Raw genomic sequence first — 12,940 nt, 5'->3', positions numbered from 1 at the left:
GCATATTTTCAGACCACAATGGTCTGAAGCTAGAACTCAATCACAAGAGAAAATTTGGAAAGACCCAAATACATGGAGACTAAACAGCATCCTTCTAAAGAATGAATGGGTCAACCAGGAAATTAAAGAAGAATTGAAAAAATTCATGGAAACAAATGATAATGAAAACACAACGGTACAAAATCTGTGGGACACAACAAAGGCAGTCCTGAGAGGAAAATATATAGCAGTACAAGCCTTTCACAAGAAACAAGAAAGGTTTCAGGTATACAACCTAACCCTACACCTAAAGGAGCTGGAGAAAGAACAAGAAAGAAAGCCTAAACCCAGCAGGAGAAGAGAAATCATAAAGATCAGAGCAGATATCAATGAAATAGAAACCAAAAAAACAATAGAACAAATCAATGGAACTAGGAGCTGGTTCTTTGAAAGAATTAATAAGATTGATAAACCCCTGGCCAGACTTATCAAAAAGAAAAGAGAGAGGACCCAAATAAATAAAATCATGAATGAAAGAGGAGAGATCACAACAAACACCAAAGAAATACAGACAATTATAAGAACATACTATGAGCAACTCTATGCCATCAAATTTGACAATCTGGAAGAAATGGATGCATTCCTAGAGACATATAAACTACCACAACTGAACCAGGAAGAAATAGAAAGCCTCAACAGACCCATAAGCAGTAAGGAGATTGAAACAGTCATCAAAAATCTCCAAACAAACAAAAGCCCAGGGCCAGATGGCTTCCCGGGGGAATTCTACCAAACATTTAAAGAAGAACTAATTCCTATTCTCCTGAAAGTGTTCCAAAAAATAGAAATGGAAGGAAAACTTCCAAACTCATTTTATGAAGCCAGCATCACCTTGATCCCAAAACCAGACAAGGATCCCATCAAGAAAGAGAACTACAGACCAATATCCTTGATGAACACAGATGCAAAAATTCTCGCCAAAATACTAGCCAATAGGATTCAACAGTACATTAAAAGGATTATTCACCACGACCAAGTGGGATTTATTCCAGGGCTGCAAGGCTGGTTCAACATCCGCAAATCAATCAATGTGATACAACACATTAATAAAAGAAAGAACAAGAACCATATGATACTCTCCATAGATGCTGAAAAAGCATTTGACAAAGTACAGCATCCCTTCCTGATCAAAACTCTTCAAAGTGTAGGGATAGAGGGCACATACCTCAATATTATCAAAGCCATCTATGAAAAACCTACCGCAAATATCATTCTCAATGGAGAAAAACTGAAAGCTTTTCCGCTCAGGTCAGGAACATGGCAGGGATGTCCGTTATCACCACTGCTATTCAACATAGTACTAGAAGTCCTAGCCTCAGCAATCAGACAACAAAAGGAAATTAAAGGCATCCAAATCGGCAGAGAAGAAGTCAACCTATCATTCTTCGCAGATGATATGATACTCTATGTGGAAAACCCAAAAGACTCCACTCCAAAACTGCTAGAACTTCTACAGGAATTCAGTAAAGTGTCAGGATATAAAATCAATGCACAGAAATCAGTTGCATTTCTCTACACCAACAAGACAGAAGAAAGAGAAATTAAGGAGTCCATCCCATTTACAATTGCACCCAAAACTATAAGATACCTAGGAATAAACCTAACCAAGAGACTAAATCTATACACAGAAAACTATAAAGTACTCCTGAAAGAAACTGAGGAAGACACAAAGAAATGGAAAAATGTTCCATGCTCCAGGATTGGAAGAATAAATATTGTGAAAATGTCTATGCTACCTAAAGCAATCTACACATTTAATGCAATTCCTATCAAAGTACCATCCATTTTTTTCAAAGAAATGGAACAAAGAATCCTAAAATTTATATGGAACCAGAAAAGACCTCGAATAGCCAAAGCAATATTGAAAAAGAAAGCCAAAGTTGGTGGCATCACAATTCCGGACTTCAAGCTCTATTACAAAGCTCTCATCATCAAGACAGCATGGTACTGGCACAAAAACAGACACATAGATCAATGGAACAGAATAGAGAGCCCAGAAATAGACCCTCAACTCTATGGTCAACTAATCTTCGACAAAGCAGGAAAGAATGTCCAATGGAAAAAAGACAGCCTCTTCAATAAATGGTATTGGGAAAATTGGACAGCCACATGCAGAAAAATGAAATTGGATCATTTCCTTACACCACACACGAAAATAGACTCAAACTGGATGAAGGATCTCAATGTGACAAAGGAATCCATCAAAATCCTTGAGGAGAACACAGGCAGCAACCTCTTCGACGTCAGCGGCAGCAACATCTTCCTAGGAACATCACCAAAAGCAAGGGAAGCAAGGGCAAAAATGAACTATTGGGATTTTATCAAAATCAAAAGCTTTTGCACAGCAAAGGAAACAGTTAACAAAACCAAAAGACAACTGACAGAATGGGAGAAGATATTTGCAAATGACATATCAGATAAAGGGCTAGTGTCCAAAATCTATAAAGAATTTAGCAAACTCAACACCTGAAGAACAAATAATCCAATCAAGAAATGGGCAGAGGACATGAACAGACATTTCTGCAAAGAAGACATCCAGATGGCCAACAGACACATGAAAAAGTGCTCCACATCACTCGGCATCAGGGAAATACAAATCAAAACCACCATAAGATATCACCTCACATCAGTCAGAATGGCTAAAATTAACAAGTCAGGAAATGACAGATGCTGGCGAGGATGTGGAGAAAGGGGAACCCTCCTACACTGTTGGTGGGAATGCAAGCTGGTGCAACCACTCTGGAAAACAGCATGGAGGTTCCTCAAAATGTTGAAAATAGAACTACCCTATGACCCAGCAATTGCACTGCTGTGTATTTACACTAAAGATACAAACGTAGTGATCCGAAGGGGCACGTGCACCCGAATGTTTATAGCAGCAATGTCTACAATAGCCAATCTATGGAAAGAACCTAGATGTCCATCAACAGACGAATGGATAAAGAAGAAGTGGTATATATACACAATGGAATACTATGCAGCCATCAAAAGAAATGAAATCTTGCCATTTGCGACAACGTGGATGGAACTAGAGGGTATCATGCTTAGCGAAATAAGTCAATCAGAGAAAGACAACTATCATATGATCTCCCTGATATGAGGGATAGGATATGTAACATGGGGGGTTAAGGGGGTAGGAGAAGAGTAAATGAAACAAGATGGAATTGGGAGGGAGACAAACCATAAGTAACTCTTAATCTCACAAAACAAACTGAGGGTTGATTGGGGGAGGGGGTTTGGGAGGGGGGTGGGATTATGGACACTGGGGAGGGTATGTGCTATGGTGAGTGCTGTGAAGTGTGTAAACCTGGTGATTCACAGACCTGTACCCCTGGGGATAAAAATATATTATATGTTTATAAAAAATAAAATTAATATAAAAAAATTAAAAAAATAAAAATAAAATAGCCTTCACTTCAGAGCACTCCCTCTCACTACTAAGTCATGACTCATCTGGGCTGTCTAGGAATACTCTAACTCTGAGGATGTTTCCATTCTCTCTGGTTAGGGACAGAACATCTTATTTTGTACTGAGGTCCAGAAACTTTCAGTTTATAACTCTGGTTGTTCTTCGCCTAGTCCTTGGAAGTTTGACATTTCTCATGTGCCTTTAGTAGTCAGCAAACACTCCAGTGACCATGACTGCAAAACTCTAGAGGTTTTTTTCCACATAGATCCCTTGTGCTCAGAAAACAATGCTGAAATGTCCAAGCACCTCAGTTCCCCTAACTGTTGTTACTAATTCCTTCACTCAGTGAGGCTCCCTTGCTCAGCTTGATTCCCTTCTTTGCAATGTGTCCTAGAAAATGCCATAAAGAGGAGAGCAGGATGATTATAGGTCTTACCCCATTTGTCTCCCTCTTCTCAGGGATCACAGTCCTGCACTGACTATTGTCCAATGTCTGGAATAATTACTTCATATATTTTATTTTGTTTGCTAGTTTTATTCCCACAGTTTAAATCTGGTCCTAGTGAAACCATTAGGGCCATCAGCCAAAGTCCTAATATTTATTAGTAGATTTTTTAATGTTTTAAAAAAATTACAATTGTTTCTTGTCATTTTTATGTTTGATTTCTGAAAATCAGAAATCTATTTTATATAATCCCTATTTTTGTAACTCAATTAACTGGTTTTGAAGTATACGAAGTACTCAAACTTTGTGACCATCTATCCTCTCTTACCTTTTATTTCTTACCAGGATATTAAGTTCTTCATTGATTAATATTATATATTATATTACATTATATTATATTATATATCTATCAGAGAGCAATGAGGCAATCTAATTCAATGAGGTAATCTAAACTCAATTTGTTAAAGATTTAAACCTAAGTATAAAGTGATAAATAATAGAATAATAACATATCAATTTTTAATATTTTCAAAGTGATATGGCACAATTTCATGCATCTAAACCAGGGTTTGAATCCCAGGTCTGTTATTATTAGCGTTGCATTCATTAGCAGGTTTCACCATCCTCTACGAACCACAATTTTCTCATCCATAAAATGGAAATCCTAATCTGCCACTGGTGGGATTAAAAGAAATAAAGCATGCTTTTAGAATGCCAGTATTATGATAACACCCTCATTATTTTCTAGTATTTCTATTTTTATTGCAAGTTTTCTAAAAGTAAGTTATCTGACTTTTAAGTACAGAAAAACAAAACAAAGCTTTTATTTGTTCTTACAAAATGAATGAATATTTAAATTGAACTTTTGGTATTAATCAGGAACTCTATATTATATTGTTTTTTAATTATTAATACCTCTGTAGGCCAACAAATTAAATTGATAGACAGTTATTGATGACTCTGTAGTTTCTGAACTAATTCATGTGTCTTGTGTCTCTGCTCCAACCATTAATATGTGTCCTAAGCATAATAAGCAAGCCATTGATAATTCAATCTATATGCCAAGAAATCAAATTCATTGGTAACATATGCTGTTGGAAAGATGAATAGAATGAATTATACTATGAGATAAAGAGCCTTGTCTTCAAGATTTCTATAAAAATGCAGAATCAGCTACTTTATTATCCTGGCACTTTCTGTTAATTGATAACATGGTTCAATAAATTAAAACACTTTTTAGTTGACTACACATTCATTATGGTAATGTAGTTACAGAAGCATAATCACAAAAGACAAACTGTGGCAAACTGGCATTGCAGTATATGTCAATTGTAGTTCATTTTAATACAGGAAGAAATTAGTGAAATTAGACATCATTAAACAAAACAGATATTAACATAAACTTCCTCAGTGATTTGATGAAATAAAGGAAAATTTTCAAAATATTTAGTTATCATATAGCATGAATTAATATTGAATTGTCGTTAGGATTTTTTCATTGACTCATGTTATATAGAAGAGCATTTCTCAATTTACAAATGTAAAAGAACATTTTAATATTCTTTTAACTATTAGCTTCTAATATAATTACAATGTGGTGAGATAATATACTCCTTATGAATTAAATACTGAAATTTGTTGAGGCTTTGTATAGTCAGTTTTATCATTTTCTGTATTCAGTTATGCTTTTTCCTCTGGATTTTTAAGTACTTATTTGTTCTTTATCTTTGATTTTCAGGAATTCAATTATAAATGTGAATTTATATGTATTTATCTTTCTTGGATTTCATTGAACTTGAAACTGTGAAATGGTTTTTCAACAGATTAGAGAAAATGTCAGCCATTATTTCTTCAAATTTGTTTTCACTATTTTCTCTCTCCTCTAGTCCTATTGATTTGTTAGAACACTTTATATTGCATCCAACAGTTTACTGATACTGTCTACTTTTTTTCAATTTATCTCTGCTGTGAAAATTGGATAATTTCTATTAATTTAGCTCATTCAGTACTTTTTTAATAGGCTTTATTTTTAGAGCAGTTTTAGGTTTATAGAAAATCAAGCAGGAGAAAGATTTCACATAGAACTCCTCTCCCCACATGTGCATAGCCACCCCCTTTCCGACATCCCCCACCACAGTGGTACATTTGTTACATCCGATTAAACCTACATTGTCACATCATTATCACTCAAAGTTCATAATTTACATAGGGTTCAATTTTGGTATTATACATTCAATAGATTTTGACAAATGTATAATTGTTATATTCACCATTATACTATCATACAAAATAGTTTCACTACCCTAAAAATCCTCTGCTCTACCTATTCATCCCTCTCTCCCCTACAAACCCTTAGCAACAACTAACATTTTACTGTTCCCATAGTTTTTCCTTTTCCATAATGGCAAAGATTTAGAAGGAACTAGAAGTCAGCTTTCTTGGATTGGTTTCTTTCCCTTGGTAATATGAATTTAAGTTTTCTCCATGTCTTTTCAGGATGTGATAGCTCATTTTTTTCAGTGCTAAATAATATTCCATTGTCTGGATGTGCCACAGTTTATTTACCCATTCACCCACTGAAGGACATTTTGGTTGCTTTCAGGTTGGGCAATTATGAAAACAGCTGCTATAATCATCTTTGTGCAGGCTTATGTTTGGATGTAAGTTTTCCATTCCTTTAAGTAGATACCAAAGAGCACAATTGCTGGATTTTATGGTAAAAGTATGTTTAATTTTGTAACAAACCAGCAACTCTCTTCCAAAATGGCTCTCCCATTGTGTATTCTCACCAGCAATGAATGCGAGTTCCTATAACTCCACAATCTTACATTTGGTATTGTCAGAGTTCCAGATTTAGGCCATTCTAATAAGTGTGTAGTAGTACATAACTGTGGTTTTAATTTGCATCTCCCTGATAAAATACAATATGGAACATCTTTCTATACACTCCTTGCCATCTATTTAACTTCTTTCTGAAATGTTTAAGGGTTTTGCCTTTTTTTAAAAAATTGGGCTGTAAATTCTCTTATTATAGAGTTTTAAGAGTTCTTTGTATCTTTTGGATATCAGTCTTTTGTCAAATATGTTTTTTGCAAATATTTTCTTTGCAAATATTTTCTTCCCATCTGTGGCTTGTTGTTTTTTGTTTTTTTTTTTTTTTGTTTTGTTTTGTTTTCTTTTCATGCTTCTGACAGTATCTTTTGCAAAGCATTTTTATTTTTTAATGAAGTTCAGCTTACCAACTATTCCTTTTATGGATCATGCCTTCAGTTTTTCACCTAAAAAGTCATCACCATTCCTAGAACTAGAACTAATAATTCTAGAACTAGAATTAGTTCTAACTAGAACTAGAATAATTCTAAAAATTTTATGGAACCACAAAAAAACCCTGAATAGCCAAATGAATCTTGAGGAAAAAAAAAAAAAAAAAAACTCTAGCTATTACAGTTCCAGATTTCAAAATGTATTACAAAGCCATACTAATCAACACAGTATGGTACTGGCAAAACAAACAAACAAACATATAGATCAATAAAATATAACAGAGAGCCTAGAAATAAACCTACACTTATATGGTCAATTATTCTATGACAAAGGAGGAAAGTATATACAATGGGGAAAAGACAGTCTCTTCAATAAATGGTTCTGGGAAAACTGGACAGCTGCATACAAAAGAATGAAACTAGACCACTTTTGGAGTCTGGATAACTCAGTGGGTTAAGCCTCTGCCTTTGGCTCAGGTCATGATCTCAGGGTCTTGGGATCAAGCCCCGCATCAGGCCCTCTGCTCAGCAGGGAGCCTGCTTCCACCTCTCTCTCTGCCTGCCTCTCTTCCTACTTGTGATCTCTCTGTCAAATAAATAAATAAGATCTTTAAAACAAAACAAAAAAACAAACAAAAAGAAACTAGACCACTTTCAAACCCCAGAAAGAAAAAAATAAATAAACTCAAAATGGATAAAAGAGGGGCGCCTGGGTGGCTCAGTGGGTTAAGCCTCTGCTTTTGGCTCAGGTCATGGTCTCAGGGTCCTGGGATCGAGCCCCGCATTGGGCTCTCTGCTCAGCAGGGAGCCTGCTTCCCTTCCTCTCTCTCTCTGCCTGCCTCTCTGCCTACTTGTGATCTCTGTCTGTCAAATAAATAAATAAAATCTTTTAAAAAAAAGGATAAAAGACCAAAATGTAAGGCCTGAAACAATAAAAAAATCCTAGAAGAAAACACAGGCAGTGACTTCTCGGACATTGGCTGTAGCAACATTGTTCTATGTGTGTCTCTTAAGGCAAGGTAAACAAAAGTGAAAATAAACTACTGGGACAATATAAAAAATAAAAAAGTTCTTACATAACAAAGGAAACTATCACCAACATAAGTCAACCTACTGAGTGGGAAAAGATAGTTGCAATATCCAATATATCCAATATATATAATGATATATCCAATAATGATATATCCAATAATGGGTTAATATTCAAAATATATAAAGAACTTGTACAATTAAACACAATCTAATTAATACATTGGCAGAGGACCTGAATAGGCAATTTTTTCAAAGAAGATGTACAGATGGCTAACAGACACATGAAAAGATGCTCAACATTACTAATCACAGGGAAATGCAAATCAAACCATAATGAGATATCACCTCACACCTGTTAGAAAGACTAAAATCAAGAAGACAATAAACTATAAGTATTGGCGAGGATGTATAGAAAAAGGAAACTTTATGTACTGTTGGTGGAATGAAAATTCATGCAGACACTATGGAAAACAGTATAGAGATTCCTCATAAAACTTAAAAAAAAAAGTACCTTTACTATATGATCCATAACACAATTACTAGGTATTTAGTAAAAAAAAAATAAAAATATTAATTCAAAAAAGATATATACACTATTTATTATAACATTATTTACAATAGCCAAGATATGGAAACATCCTAAATATCCATCAATAGATGAATAGATAAGATGTGGTTCATATATATAATGGAATATTACACAGTCTTAAGAAAGACTAAGATCATGTTATTTGTGACAACATAAATAAACCCAGAAGGTATTATGCTAATTGAAATAAGTCAGACTGGGAAAGACAAATACCATATGATTTCACTCACATGTGGGATCTAAAAAGACAAATGAATAAACCAACAAACAAAAAGCAGAATCAGAGGACTACTGGTTGCCAGAGGGGAAGTAGGAGGGGTGAAGGGGAGTAGGAGAGACAGACTTCCAGTTATGAATGAATAAGTCATACCAATAAAAGACACAGCATAGGGAATATAGTCAATGACATCGTAGTAGCATTATATAGTAACAGAAGATATTTACACTTGTGGTGAACAGAGCATAACATACGGAGAAGCTGAATCACTGTATTGTATACCTGAAAGTAATGTAACACTGTGTGTCAACTATATTAAAAAAATTTTTTTAAATAAGTTAAATAAAAAGTCATTTCCAAACCCAAGGTTTTAAAGCTTTGCATTTTCAGGTCTATGATTCATTTATGTGTGTGTGTGCATTTCAAAATTTTATTTAAATTTTAGGTAGTTAGCATGTAGTATATTAGTTCTAGGAGAATTCAGTGATTCATCACTTACATATAACACCCAGTACTCATCACATCCTTAATACCCACCCATCTTCCCACCCACCTCCCCTCCAGCAACCCTCTGTCATCTATAGTTAAGATTCTTTCATGGTTTGCCTCCTTCTTTTTTTTTTTTTTTTTTTGGTTTTGTTTTATTTTTCCCAACAGTCATCTGTTTTGTTTCTTAAATCCCACATTTGAGCAAAATCATATGTTATTTGTTTTTCTCTGACTGACTTATTTCGCTTAGCATAATTCTCTGGTTCCATCCACATCACTGCAAATGGCAAGATTTCATTATTTTTGATGGCTGGGTAATATTCCACTGTATATGTGTGTGTGTGTGTGTTACACACACTACTTCTTATTTATTCTCTCATCAGTCAATGAACATTTGGGTTCTTTCTATAACTTGGCTATTGTTGATAAAGATGCTAAAAACATCAGATGCATGTACCCCTTTGAACTGGAATTTTTGTATCTTTTGAATAAGTACCTAGATATGCAATTGCTGGGTCATAAAGTAGTTCTATTTTTAACTTCCTCAGGAGCCTCCATACTCTTTTCTACAGTGGCTGCACCAGTATACATTTCACTAAGTGTGTAAGAGGGTTTCCCTTTCTCCACAACCTCACCAACAGCTGTTATTTCCAAAAATGTTGAATGCTTCATAAATTTGGATGTCCTTCTTGCACAGGAGTCATGCTAATCATCTCTGTATTTTTCCAGCTTTAGTATATGTGCTTTCAAAGTGAGCACTATGATTTAATTTTTGTGAAGGCTATAAGGTTTGTGTTCAGATTCATTTTTTCACATGTAGATGTCCTATTTTTCCAGCACTACTTGTTGCAGTGATGATCTTTACTCCATGGTGCTGCTTTTGCTTTTTTGTCACATATCAGTTGACTATACTTATGTAGGTCTATTTTGGGGCTCTCTATTCTAGCCCAGTGATCTGTCTACTCTTTTACCAACATACTGTCCTGATTACTGCAGTTTTGTACTAAATATTAAGGTCAGGTAATGTCAGTCCTCTAACATTGTTCTCCCCAGACACAGAGGAATGAAGTAAGTAGTCTTAGATGGATCCACTCTATTGCAAATACATGCACATGAATTCTGCAATTAATCATTAAAAAGCAACTGATGTGATAAAGTGACATCCTTTGCTTTTTAGGACACATGTGCTACTAGCATGATTAGGCCCCAAGGTCTATTGATGATTTTAACCTTATATAGAGGCAATATAAACATGTATTTTACATATTTTAATATTGATGAAATCCAAATGTATCTTAGATTTGGTGCCAGAAGAAATATTCTATGTAGAGATGTAAGATGTGAATTTTCTGCTTTTGTTTATTTATTAATTCATAGATTTATATGCTAATCCATCTGTGATCTGAATTCATTTCTTGGTTTGATGTTATCACATATTTGCTTTTTAATTAAATGTGAATGTTTAATGAGGCTTAATATATCTCCAAAAAAATCTTAAATTCTGAAGCACCACTGAAATAAGATTACCACGTATTTAGATATTACTACTTGGACACATGGTAATATGATCAAAAACAGCAAAAATCGCCAAGCATCTCAGAATTAGAACATTACAAATGTAGAATTTTGGAAAACCTTAGTTTAATGAAGAGACCTACAGATAATAGCTAAATAAGAAATACAGGATATCTGTGTTTTTCATCATACATCAAATTTAGCCATTGGATTTAAAAAGCCCTGCATCATTATAATGTCATGAATGAATAAAAGTAATTTTGAGAGTCTTTAAGATGTGAATACATGGCAAGTATAGACTCATGCTGGATTACTTAATCTGTGTACTCCGTCTAGACTATCACTCCTTTCCCTTTACAACACTAGCAATACCACGGCTACTATTTTATTTGTAAACATCATTACTAATATCATGGTGCCTTTTATCTTTGTTTACATCGATTCTGAAACATAGATGCGCAACTCCCAAGTTATCTCTGAGCCTCTGAATTCACTTCCTATGACCTGATGGAGGATAAGGAAACACTCTGGACCCACTCATCTCTATCTTTATTTTTCTCCATATTACTTAAGAGCATCTAAATAGAATATATTTTATCTTTAAATTTATTTATAGTTTCCATTCAGTAGAATAAAATAAACTCAATAAAGGCAAAGTTTCTGTCTGTACTATCCATTGATATGTCCCAGCACTAGAACAGACTATAACCTATAATAGGTGCTTAGTACACATGGGTTAAATGAATATATAAATCCTGAAGAAAAAATAGATTTACACAGATTGATGCTGATCATTACATGCATACATTTAACTTACTCCCCCCAAAAAAACACAATAAATCCTGAAATACTCCTCTGTTTCAGTACAGGCAAAATATCATACATTGGGTAGCTTATATACAACAGATATGGAGATAGGAAGTATAAGATCAAAGTGTTAGCACATTCTGGTTTGTGGTAAGAGCTTATTTTCTGGTTCACAGTACCTTCTCGCTGTGTGGTCACACAGTCTTAGGGGTAAGGGAGCTATGTGGGCCTTTATAAAAAGAGCTCTAATCATCTTCTACCTCCTAATACCATCAGCTTAGAGATTAGATTTTAGTATATGAATTTTGAGGGGACACAGTCAGGCCATAGCAGTATCTTACAAATGATCAAATTAAGCCACATAAAAAAGAGAAAAAAATTAGTCCAAGAAAAGCACATATCTTCAAAGTCACAGAAAACCACCCAGAGAAAAAGAAAATTAAGGAAAATTAATAAATTAATCTTATGTATTAGATAGATCCCCTGGGCAGCAGATACTAAGGTGGAATTAGAAATACAGATTTACTGAGGGATAATGCCTATGAATGTTAAAAGGGAGAGGAGGAAAGAATAGGCAAGAAAAGCCTTCAGACTGTAATGCAGGTCCTATATTTTTGAAAGAAGGGGATGGGGGAAGGAACATTGGGTAAAAAGAGCTTCAAAGCAGAGTACAGCTCCACAGCATGGATTCCTGAACTGACCACAACAGCAAGTTCTTGTACATCCATGGTACTCATTGATGAGGACTTCCTAGAAGGCCAAGGCTAGCAAGCTCAAGTACAGTCTAAAGCCAACCACAGCTGGAGACTGTGAGCGAGTTTCACAGTGCACAGCTGATTCTCTTTTTACCAGTTATCTGAAAGCCACACTTGTATGGCTGCCACATGATAGGAACCTATACTGAGGGGGCTACAGCTTTGGATGGAAGACAGGCAATAATTTTCTTCTTCTAGGGCAAAGTAATATGTCTCACTTCCTCTGGTCCTAGACATTGTCTGCTTTCTTCTTCATGTTTTCCAAGTTGCTCCTCCAACAATGGTGCATTGATCCCCTCTTGTGCTTTAAATATCTCTCACTTCTCTGGCTACCTCATCTTTCTCACTTCACTTTGCAAAGTTCTCTGCCTTCAGGGACT

General features: G+C 34.9%; 1 non-coding gene across 1 annotated transcript; it reads right to left on the bottom strand.

Annotated features, from left to right (window-relative positions):
* Positions 1 to 10,135: 10,135 nt before the first annotated feature.
* LOC125094535 (U6 spliceosomal RNA) lies at positions 10,136 to 10,242 on the bottom strand. Its single transcript, XR_007125558.1, has one exon. It is a non-coding gene; the product is annotated as a U6 spliceosomal RNA (small nuclear RNA).
* Between the last annotated feature and the right edge of the window lie 2,698 nt (positions 10,243 to 12,940).

This window comes from Lutra lutra, chromosome 2 (assembly GCF_902655055.1).
Source record: "Lutra lutra chromosome 2, mLutLut1.2, whole genome shotgun sequence".
NCBI lineage: Eukaryota > Metazoa > Chordata > Mammalia > Carnivora > Mustelidae > Lutra > Lutra lutra.
Note: the sequence above shows the minus strand (reverse complement) of the source record. Positions and strands in the feature narration are given on the sequence as shown.